The following is a 12,952-nucleotide window of genomic DNA, read 5'->3' on the forward strand; positions in this document are numbered from 1 at the left end:
TCTAGAATTACGAATGAGTCTATTTTTAATAGAAACAAACGAGAACATCATTTTAATTACGTATAAAGAGATAATTTATTTTTAGTGAAGAAGGGTCGAATGTTGACAATGAGCAGGGGTGACTTTGAAGAATAAATCTGATCGATTGACTAAACCAAAAATTCGAAAATTTTATGGTAAAAATATATATGAGTCTAGTTTCAGGAAAATTAACGGATCTTAATTTGGAGTTCCGTAGCTCAAGTTATAAATAATTTAGTGACTATGACTCAAGTAGACGACTTTGAATGAACTATAAATAATAGTTGAATTATAGAGAATGTTGCATATGAACATGAAATGTATTAAATTGGTAATTAAATTTATTTATTTAGATCCACAAGATTCAAATACGAAGCTAGATCGAGGAAAGGAAAAAGTTCGGGATTAGTAGATTTTTACTGTTTACAAACAAGTATCAAGGTAAGTTCGTGTAACTTGAATTATATTCTTAAATGCTTAAGATTGTATGTTATTGATGTGAATATGATTTGAATGTTTATTGTATGAAAATGAATGAAACATTGATATTTTTGATAAAATGGGAAGAAATCCCGGTTGAATGAAAGGAGAATTCGATGGATCTCTGAAAAGGAATTGACAGTAAAAAGGATCTAGCCCGGACGGGTGATCCTATCTTGATATAGCCCTCCCGAAGAATATGTGTAAAATGGATTTAGCCTAGACGGGTAATCCGAATTAGGGTCTGAATTTAGCCTGGACTTGTAATTCAGATCCAAGCTCATCGAGTAATTGTCATTGCGGATTTAGCTCGACCGTAATCCCGACAATACTCTATGAGTTTATATTGCGGATTTAGCTCGACCGTAATCCATTGAAAGGTTGATGTTCGCGAGTGTGCTCTCGAAATGGAAATGTGCACATGAATATGAATTGATGACCGGAATTGTACACTAAAAGAGTACCTCGAAAATCCATCGAAAATTCCAAGAAATTCAACGGGATAAATATGGAAAAATAACAAGGAAATGGAAATCATGGTATTGACGAACTCATCAATCATAGTATATATTATTGGTACATGGAAATTATTGTACTAACTTGACTGTTGAGTTTGTGCATATTAGGGTAATAATGCATTGAATGGATATATGGATGTTTATTGTATTGTATTGAAAATATTAGGTAAGTATAATTCTTGTTACATGAGCTTACTAAGCACAAAGTGCTTACCCCGTTTCCTTTTTCCCTGTTTTGTAGTGTTAAGAGCTCGGAGGTCGGATTTGGTCGGAGACACATCAAACTATCAACCTTAGGATTTCGGTATATAAAGAAACTTTATTTTGGAAATCAATGGCATGTATAAGCTAACAAAGTAAATGTTAACGTGAAATGAATGTAAAGTTAGCCATTAGTATGGTTAACAAACCTGGTTATAGATATGTGATGATGTTATCTTAATCTATCATGAAAATATGTTGAATTGATTTGGTTGATGTGGATTGGTCTCGATTTAATATTACAGGGAAGGTTAGATATTTATAAAAGGGCTATATTGAATATAAAAAATTAATTAAGTAAACTCCAAGAATGCCTCGTACCTATTCCAAGAATGAATACGGGTAGGGTATTACATTTATTGGTATCAGAGCTACGGTTTAGTCGATTTTAGGACTGATGTAGCAAATACGGGATTAGCTATACATGCCATTTAAATTATTATTGATAGTGTGATATCTCCTGACCATTTAAAATGTGTTTTTCTTATAGTAATGTTATCCGACCGAGCTCAATCTGAGGAAGTCGGGAGTCATGCTCCGCTTCAAGACAAAGAGAAGAAACTAGCGATAGAAGGCCCGAGACAGAGGGTCGAGGGAGGAGGCAAAACAAATTTTCTTTCAAATGATGAATGAATGGTTTAATCAATACTTAAGAACTAACCTCAGAGTGCGACAAGTTCAAGCCCCCCTCCTGCTCCTCCACGGTTCCCGAGATCCCACAAGGTGCAGTCTTGAATCATCGAAAAAGGAAAGCTCCAGAGATAAAATTCAAAAATATGGGGTAAAGAATTTGAGCAGCGATTGATGATGATTCGAGCGGGCTGAATTCGGTTAGAAAACACTACTCGGGTTCGGAAGAATTATCTTGTACACCGAAGAATGTCTGAAATGTGCCGTCTCACTGCTAAAAGATACAGCTTACCATTGGTGGAATACTAAAGCTTCAGTTGTTCTGAAAGAAGAAATTACATGGGAATTCTTTCAGACCAAGTTCAGAAAAAAATATATCAGCCAGAGGTTCCTTGACCAGAAAAGAAAAGAATTTCTTGAGCTGAAACAGGGCAATAGATCAGTATCTGAATATGAAAGAGAATTTGTTTGATTGAGTAAATATGCTCGAGAATGGGTACAGTCATAAGCTGAAATGTGCAAACGATTCGAAGAAGGGTTGAATGAAGACATTAAGTTACTGATCGGAATTCTTGAAATTCGAGAGTTTGCTACATTGGTAGAGAGAGCTTATAAAGCGAAGAATTGAGCAAAGAAAAGAAACAGTGAGAGGAAGCTCGAATTTTAGTAAAAGACCGATGGGAAAATCACAGTTTTCTGCTTCAAAGAAATTGAAGAAATATCAGGATCGTTCTACTTCAGCCATTGGGTATTCGGGCAAAGAGCGAAGTTCTCAACGCACTAATCCAAGGCCTTCTACTCCATCAGTGACCAGTGTTGGCAGTGTTGGCACTCCTAAACCAAGATGCCAGTACTGTAATAAAGCTCATTTTGGAGAATGCCGATTTAAGAGTGGGGCTTGTTACCGATGTGGTTCTTTTGACCATTTCCTCAGAGATTGTCCTGAAAGGGTTGAAAAGAAGTTGAACATATATCGGCCGAGTAATCTAGTTTCGAGGGGACCACCTCGACCATCCGGTAATGTCGGTGGTAGTCGAGGAGCTACAAAAGATACTATAGGTAGGCACGAGGTACGAGCACCGCTAAGACATATGCCATTGTGCGGAGAAGATGCTTGACACCGATGTTATTCTTGGTACATTTTTTTACTTGATATTGATATTATCGCATTGATTGATCCCGGTTCTACGCATTCATATATATGTGTTAAACTTGCAATTGTTAAAATTTATCTGTTGAACCTCATGAATTTGTGGTTAAAGTCTTGAACCCCGGGCGGTCTGTGTTAGTGGATAAAATTTGTAAAATTGTCCACCGATGGTAAGAGGTTATTGTTTCCTACCGATTTGATGTTACGCCATTTGATGAATTTGACGTGATATTAGGTATGGATTGGTTAACCCAAAGATGATGCGGTAGTAAATTGTAAACAAAAATATATTGTGCTAAAATGTCGGGATGGTGAGTTGCTCGGGTTAAAACCGATCGACGGAGGGTATCTGATATGATTTCGATAATGGCGACGAGAGGTATGTCAAAAGGGTATGATGCTTACTTGGCTTATGTACTCGACAACAAGGTACCGAGTCAAAGATACAGAGCGCCCAGTGGTATGTGAATTTTTGATGTGTTTCGGAAGAATTACCAGATTGCCACCGAGAAGAGAAGTGGAATTTTCTATAGATTTGATTCCTGAACTACTCCGATCTCCATAGCTCCGCACTGGGATAGCTCCTATAGAATTAAAAGAGTTAAAGACACAGTTGCAAGAGCTTGTTGATGGGGTTTTGTCCGACCGAGTCATTCACCTTGGGGTGCTCGGTTACATTTGTGAAAAAGAAAGATGGGTCTTTGAGATTGTGTATCGACTACCGGCAGCTTAATAAAGTAACCATAAAGAATAAGTACCCATTACTCTGGATTGATGATTTATTTGATCAGCTGAAAGGTGCCACTATGTTTTCAAAGATTGATCTTGATCGAGTTATTATCGATTCGGGTAAAGGTGTCGGATGTGCCAAAACATCCTTTAGAACCGTGTACGGCATTATGAGTTTCTAGTTATGCCGTTTAGGCTAACTAATGCACCGCAGATTCATGGATATGATGAACCGGATATTCGACCGTACTTAGACAGATTTGTAGTAGTATTCATTGATGATATTTTGGTTTATTCTCGGGATGAAGAAGAACATGCGAACATTTGAGAATTGTGTTGCAAATTCTACGAGAGAAGCGGTTGTATGCTAAATTCAAGAAATGTGAATTTTGGCTTCGAGAAGTGGGTTTTCTTGGACACATTGTATCTGCCAAGGCATCGAGGTAGATCCAAGTAAAATCTCGATTATTGTCAATTGAGTCCACCAAGAATGTATCCGAAGTTAGAAGTTTCTTGGGTTTAGTGGTTATTATCGGAGGTTTGTACAGGATTCTCTATGATAGCTTCTCCAATGACTCGATTATTGCGAAAGATGTAAAGTTCGAGTGGATGATGAATGTCAACAAAGTTTCAACCGATTGAAAGACCTATTAACGAAAGCACCTGTATTAGTGCAAATGAACCGGTAAAGAATTTGTTATTTACAAGGATGCCTCATTAAATGGTTTAGGTTGTGTTTTGATGCAAGAAGGTAAAGTAATAGCCTATGCTTCAAGACAACTTAAACCACATGAAAGAAATTACCCACTACATGATCTTGAATTAGTCGCTATTGTATTTATACCAAGATATGGCGGCATTACTTGTATGGTGAGAAATGTCATATTTATACTGATCATAAAAGCTTGAAATATTTGATGACACAGAAAGATTTGAATTTGAGACAGCGCATGTGGCTTGAACTGATAAAGGACTATGATTTGATTATTGATTACCATCTGGGTAAGGCTAATGTTGTAGCTGATGCTTTGAGCCGGAAATCTCTGTTTGCTCTATGAGCTATGAATACCCGGTTATCATTGACTGATGATGGTTCAATCCTAGCTAAATTGAGAACTAAACCGACATTTTTACAGCAGAAATATGTGAAGCTCGGAAGAATGATGAGAAGTTACTGAGTTAAGCAGACGCAGTGTGAGTCGTAATGATTACAATTTGATTGGTTCGATGATTGTTTATTATTCAGAGGTAGGGTATGTGTACCTCAGAATTCAGAGCTCATACAGAAGATTCTACGCGAGGCCCACAGTAGTACTATATCTGTACATCCGGGGAGTAATAAAATATATAATGATCTGAAAAAGATATACTGGTGGTCGGGAATGAAACGTGATATCTCTGAGTTTGTATCAATGTGTTTAATATGTCAACAAGTTAAAGCTGAACATCAGGTACCTTCGGGGTTACTTCAGCCAATCACTATACTGGAATGGAAATGGGAAAGAATCACTATGGATTTTGTAGCGGGGCTACCTTTGTCTCCGAGGAAAAAAGATGCTATTTGGGTGATTGTTGATCGATTAACAAAGTCAGCTCACTTTATTCCGGTACGTATGGATTATTCTTTAGATAAACTAGCTGAACTGTACATATCTGAGATTGTCAGGTTACATGGAGTGCCTATCTCCATTATATCAGATAGAGATCCCCGATTTACGTCTCGTTTTTGGGACAAATTGCAAGAAGCCTTGGGTACTCGGTTGTATTTCAAGACTTGCATTTCATCCTCGACGGATGGTCAATCGAAGTGTAATTCAAGTATTGGAAGATATGCTCGATGTTGTATACTAGAGTTTGAAGGTAATTGGGAGAGGTATCTACCTTTGATTGAATTTGCTTACAATAACAGTTATCAGTCTAGTATTAAAATGGCTCCGTATGAAGCTTTGTATGATCGAAAATGTAGAACACCGTTATATTGGATAGAGCTCAGTGAAAGGAAGATACATGGGGTTGATTTGATCCGGAAATGAAGAAAAGTAAAGGTTATTCGAGATAGTCTAAAAGCAGCTTCCGATCGTCAAAAATCATATACCGACCTTAAGCAAAAAAAGATTGAATTTCAAGTCGGTGACAAGGTATTTCTGAAAGTGTCTCCTTGGAAGAAAGTTCTTCGATTCGGTCGAAAGAGTAAATTGAGTCCAAGATTTATCGGGCCTTATGAAATCATAGAAAGAATTGGACCGATCGCTTATCGATTGGCATTACCACCGGAACTTGATAGAATCCATAATGTTTTCATGTATCTATGTTACGACGATATCGATCAGATCCTTCACATGTTATTTCTCCGATAGAAGTAGAGATTCAACCAGATATGACTTACAGTGAAGAACCGGTCAAGATATTGTCACGGGAGACAAAAGAGCTTAGAAATAAATAGATAAATTTGGTGAAAGTATTGTGGCCAAAGCACGGGATTGAGGAAGCAACATGGGAACCGGAGGAGGCAATGAGGAAACAATACCCAAACCTCTTTACTGGTAAGATTTTCGAGGACGAAAATCCTTAAAAGGGGGGGAGAGTTGTAATGGCCTAAATTCAAGGTTATCGGAACAATGGTTTCGTAACCATAGATTCGATTTAAAGAGAAATTTATTTCAATATTTTTGCTTGAAAATTGATATGATAGGAAAATCGTATGAAAATATTGATAGGAAAATTTTATCGATTTAGTGATTAGTTAGAAAAAGAAATTATTGAATAAATTGGGTAAAATAAGGTATCGGGACCTCTATCTAGTAAAACCGAGTCGAAAATAATTTTATAAATATTTATGAAATGTTATTAATGTGGTATTAAAATTTCGTTAGGAAATTTTAATGTTTGGGTAGTCAATTAAATGAAAAGGACTAAATTGTAATAGGTGTAAAAGTTGCTAGAGTGATTAAATAGCTTAAGAGTCTAATGAGAAAGGATTTAAAAGGCAATTAGACCCAAAAGTTATTTGGGCTGGACAGCAAGGGTATGAAATCAGCAGAAAGATTGATAAATTAAGGGTAAAATTGGAATATTGCAAAATTAACTAAATAAAACTAGGACTAAATAGGAAATATCTAGATTTCTCTTCATTTCTCTTCAATTCCAGTAGCTAAAAACGCCATAGGAGGGTTCTCTAAGCTGGTATTTAATAATTTTTGCACCAAGTGAGTTAATCCTTGCCTTTTTCTTGTAATTTTTGTGTTTCTAAGACTTTTACAACTAGGTACTACTATTAAATTCATTAGTTTTTGATTTCATGGATGAAATTGAAAGTCACCATGGTTGAGTGCTGTAAGTTTATGATGAAATAGAATGAAATTAAAGCTTTAATTTGTTTATGAGATGATTTTATTAGGCAATTTCAATGGAAATTGATTTTTAGGACCTAATTGTGAAAATGTTTGGAATTAAAGCCTATTGCTGAAATTCTGATTCCTAAAGGCTGTAAACTAGTTTAAGGTGATAGAATAAATGTTAATTGAGAAAAATCAGCTCAATTGAGAGGCTAATTGAGTAGGGACTTAAATTTATATGTCTATAATTCTGAATGAGTCTATTTTTAATAGAAACAAACGAGAACATCATTTGAATTCGTATAAAGAGATAATTTATTTTTAGTGAAGAAGGGTCGAATCATTGAGACAACGAGCAGGGGTGACTTTGAAGAATAAACTGTACTGATTGGCTAAACCAAAATTCTAAAAATTTTATGGTAAAAATATATATGAGTCTAGTTTCAGGGAAAATTAACGGATCTTAATTTGGAGTTCCGTAGCTCAAGTTATAAATAATTTAGTGACTATGACTCAAGTAGACACTTTGAATGAACTATAAATAATAGTTGAATTATAGAGAATGTTGCATATGAACATGAAATGTATTAAATTGATAATTAAATTTATTTATTTAGATCCGAAGATTCAAATACAAAGCTAGATCGAGGAAAGGAAAAGTTCGGGATTAGTAGATTTTTACTGTTTACAAACAAGTATCAAGGTAAGTTCGTAACTTGAATTATATTCTTAAATGCTTGAGATTGTATGTTATTGATATGAATATGATTTGAATGTTCATTGTATGAAAATGAATGAAACATTGATATATTTGATAAAATGGGAAGAAATCCGGTTGAATGAAAGGAGAATTGATGGATCTCGAAAAGGAATTGACAAAAAAGGATCTAGCCGGACGGGTGATCCTATCTTGATATAGCCCTCCGAAGAATATGTGTAAAATGGATTTAGCCGGACGGTAATCCGAATTAGGGTCTGAATTTAGCTTTGATGTAATTCAGATCCAAGCTCATTAGAGTAATTGTCATTGCGGGATTTAGCTCGACCGGTAATCCCGACAATACTCTATGAGTTTATATTGCGGGATTTAGCTCGACCGGTAATCCCGCCGCAAGGTTGAGGTTCATGAGTGTGCTCTCTGAAATGGAAATGTGCACATGAGTATGAATTGATGACCTTAATTGTACACTAAAAGAGTACCTCTGAAAAGCCATCTCAAATTCCAAGAAATTCAACGGGATAAATATGGAAAAATAACAAGGAAATGGAAATCATGGTATTGACGAACTCATCAATCATAGTATATATTATTGGTACATGGAAATTATTGTACTAACTTGACTGTTGAGTTTGTGCATATTAGGGTAATAATGCATTAAATGGATATATGGATGTTTATTGTATTGTATTGAAAATATTAGGTAAGTATAATTCTTGTTACATAAGCTTACTAAGCACAAAGTGCTTACCCCGTTTCCTTTTTCCCTGTTTTATAGTGTTAAGAGCTCGGAGGTCGGATTTGGTCGGAGACACATCACACTGTCAACCTCAGGATTTCGGTATATAAAGAAACTTTATTTTGGAAATCAATGGCATGTATAAGCTAACAAAGTAAATGTTAACGTGAAATGAATGTAAAGTTAGCCATTAGTATGGTTAACAAACCTGGTTATAGATATGTGATGACGTTATCTTAATCTATCTTGAAAATATGTTGAATTGATTTGGTTGATGTGGATTGGTCTCGATTTAATATTACAAGGAAGGTTAGATATTTATAAAAGGGCTATATTGAATATAAAAAAAAATTTAATTCGTAAACTCCGGTAATGCCTTGTACCCTATTTCGGCAATGAATACGGGTAGGGGTATTACAATGAGGTTCGCAGGAGTATGCTCTCTAAAATGGAAATGTGCACACATGAATATGAATTGACGGACTCGGAAATTATACACTAAAAGTGTACCTCTGAAAATCCATCGAAAATTTCGAGAAATTCAACAGGATAAATATTTAAAAATAACAAGGGAATGGAAATCATGGTATTGATGAGCTCATAAATCATGGTATATATATTATTGACACATGGAAATTATTAGACTAACTTGAATGTTGAGTTTGTGCATGTTAGGGTAATAATGCATTGAATGGATATTTGAATGTTTATTGCATTGTATTGAAAATATTAGGTAAGTATAATTCTTGTTACATGAGCTTACTAAGCACAAGGTGCTTACCCTATTTCCTTTTTTCTTGTTTTGTAGTGTTAAGAGCTCGGAGGTCGAATTTGATCGGAGACACATGACACTATCAACTTTAAGATTTCAGTATATCAAGAAACTTTATTTTGGAAATCAATGGCATGTATAAGCTAATAAAGTAAATGTTAATGTGAAATGAATGTAAGGTCAGCCATTGGTGTGGCTAACAAATCTTGGTTTTGGTATATGATGAGGTTATCTTATAAAAATGCATGAATCTATCTTGAAAATATGTTGAATTGGATTGGTTGATGTGGATTAGTCTCGGTTTAATATTGCAGGGAAGGTTAGATATCTATAAAGGGGCTATATTGAGTAAAAAAAATTAATTCGTAAACTCCGGTAATGCCTTGTACCCTATTCCGGCAATGAATACGGGTAGGGGGTATTACACTTCCAAAGCAGCCGAACCCTAGCTCATTCCTATGGCTATTTCTTCTTCTCAAAATTGATTGAAGACATTAAAGATGACAAACTTTTAATTTGTTTTATTTATTTTTACTTAAATTAACCAAATTACTAAATTAATCTTATTATTAACTCAAAATTTCAATTATGCTAAGCCATTATCATCCACTAACAACATAAATGGTCTATTTACTACTTAAGGACCTCCAATTTAATATTACATGGCTATTTTAAACTTTTAGCTATTAAAACTCAAGTTTTACACTTTACGCGATTTAGTCCTTTTTATCGAATTAACTAACCAAACGATAAAATTTCTAAACGAAACTTTCACACAATCACTCAATCATGCTATAAATATTAAAATAATAATAAAATAAATATTTTGAATTCAGATTTGTGGTCCCAAAATCACTGTTCTGATTTGACTAAAAACGGGTTGTTACAGCAAACCAGGGATGTGAGATATATTTCAGCCAAAGTAGTAGGAAAAGTTATTTTAAATTTTGATAATTTTAGGAAAATTATTTTAAATTATGTGTTTTATGTACCTCATTTTAAGAGGAACTTAATTTTTGTAGCATGTTTATTTAATGACGGTTTTTCTGTGATATTTAATAAAGGGATTGCTATTCACAAAAATTATTTTTTGATCTATAATGGATGGATGGAAAATCTATACTTTATCAAACCAAATAACTACTCGATACTTCAAAATAAAATTGTGAATAAGAAGCTTAAAAATTCTCACTCTAATAAGGGGTACCTATGAAACTTAAGACCTGGTCATATTAACCAAGAAAGAATCACTAGACTTGTGAAAGATGGTCCCTTAAGTATGCTTAAGGAAGTTAGTCTTCCACAATGTGAATTTTGCTTAGAAGGTCAAATGACTAAGAGGTTTTTTAGCGAAAGGTACAAGGGCCAACCAACCTTTAAAACTTGTGCACACTAATGTATGTGGCCTCATGAGTATCAGTGCCTTAGGAGGTTATGATTATTACGTGACTTTCATCGATGACTTTCACCATTGGCTATGTTGTCAAAGGAAAGGAGCAAAAAGTTTGCAAACTACTAAGAGCCATTTATGGACTTAAGTAGACATCCCGCTCATGGAATAAAAGATTTGATCAAACGATTAAGACTTTTGGGTTTGAGAAAAATGCCAATAAACTTTGTGTTTATAAGTGTATAAAGGAAAAAAATTTAGTCTTCCTCGCTCTGTATATCGATGATATTCTACTTGTCAGAAACGATGTAGGAGAATTGTTATCGATTAAATTGTGGCTAGCTCAATAGTTTAACGTGAAAGACTTGGGTGAAGTTGGTCATATTCTTGGAATTCGAATCCTTAAGGATCGAAAGAATAAAAAGATAGCTCTATCACAAGCTTCATACATCGATAAAGTATTGGAACGGTTTGCAATGACTGATGCAAAGCCAGACACTCAACCGACTGCATAACCAATTTAGTATATTTGTCAATTATCAATACTTAACCATATACTCATTTAACATTATTCATGAATCAAATGCATACATTTGTTTACCTTTATTAGTATGTTATCTAATGTCATATTCAATTTAACATCATTTACCTATTTGACTATCTTTTAATCTTTTCTTGGAGTCGTTTGACTTATTCACAATCGTTTTGGCCCCCGAGCTTGTTTCCAACTGATTTGCACATAAGGTTACTTGTTTTATCTATCACAAATCACTTATGCACACAATTCATCTCATATCATTATAATATCTCATTTATATGCCATTTACCAACTTTACCAATTATATACCCCTATTAATGTGACTCGAACGAATACATGGATCGTCCAACCAATACACCAAAATAGCACCGAACTGCATCATTGAATAAACTGAAGTAGGGTAAACTGGTACGTAAAGTGCATCATCGAATAGACCGAAGTAGGATAACCTGGCATGTAAAGTGCATTCTGGAGCTTGAAATGCATCACTGGCGTACAAAGAGCATAGTGGCAATGAAGTGCATCCTAGCATACAAAAAGCATCCCAGAACACAAGGTGCATCCTGACGCATAAGCGCATAATCTCGTACACAATCAAATCCTATGGCATGCCAACTATATCTTACTCGACCTGACTAGCTAATAAGGTATCAATGTTCAAGTATATTATACAACATGATACGTATACCATTTATCATCATATACATAGTCATAAGCCTATTTCATCATCAAGCACATATATTTCTTATCATATGGCATACCTCATTTCAATTCTCATTTTACATATCGCAATTCAAATATTTCATGCCATTTTCCATTTTATTCATTTTAGTCCTCTATTTCGATAATCTATACCAAAACAAATCAAAACCAATCACAGCATCACCATGTACTTACCTTGACATATATTCATCTAATTAACACATATAGGCAATCAATTAATCTATCCCGAATCATAAAAGTACAAATTGTGGTCTCGCATCACTCATCGATAACGCTCATTTTTTCTTTCCTTCTCTAAGGTTTCGTGCCAATGTTAGCTACGATTAGCCATAAACCATAACATACTATCAATTTCCAGCCAATTCATAACCAAATATCAATTTGCACATATTTTTTATTTCTTTAATTTAATCCCTAAAATCGAGACAAGCATAACTTTCAATTTAAAACACTAGATTAAAATTCGATTTTACATATATTCATTAGGGACCCTCTAGTTCCTATTCCTATCAAAATTTCATGACAATTTTTCATTTTATTTAATTTGATCCCTAATGTACCAAACTAACAATTAAGGTTTACAGTTTAGTCCGTATCTTAATTTAAGCTTAATTTCTAATACTTTTACACCTAAATCATTCAATTATCAACAATGTAAACTTACCAAAATTTCACCAATTGATCAAATTGATCCATGGGCTAGCTTAATCTAACTCCCATGATAAAAAATACATAAAATTTAAAGAAAAATGGCTAAGGACTTACTTGGAATCAAAACCAAAAGCTCAAGGACTAAAAATGGCGTCCTCCCTTAGGTTTTCTTACTTTGGCCAATTGGAGAAGATGAATTATCATCTCTTATTCCACTAATTTCCTTTTTATATTATGATTAAGTTTTAGTTAATCTTATTTAACTTTTAATTAATCATGTTCTTATGTTTTTAACTA

At 34.4% G+C, this 12,952-nt stretch overlaps 1 long non-coding RNA gene across 1 annotated transcript; it reads left to right on the forward strand.

Moving 5' to 3' along the window:
* The first annotated feature begins 372 nt into the window (after nucleotides 1–372).
* On the forward strand, nucleotides 373–8,802 carry LOC128280763 (uncharacterized). The gene is made up of 2 exons (XR_008270901.1): nucleotides 373–462; nucleotides 8,621–8,802. It is a non-coding gene; the product is annotated as an uncharacterized LOC128280763 (long non-coding RNA).
* Nucleotides 8,803–12,952: the final 4,150 nt, after the last annotated feature.

This window comes from Gossypium arboreum, chromosome 9 (genome assembly GCF_025698485.1).
Source record: "Gossypium arboreum isolate Shixiya-1 chromosome 9, ASM2569848v2, whole genome shotgun sequence".
Taxonomy (NCBI): domain Eukaryota; kingdom Viridiplantae; phylum Streptophyta; class Magnoliopsida; order Malvales; family Malvaceae; genus Gossypium; species Gossypium arboreum.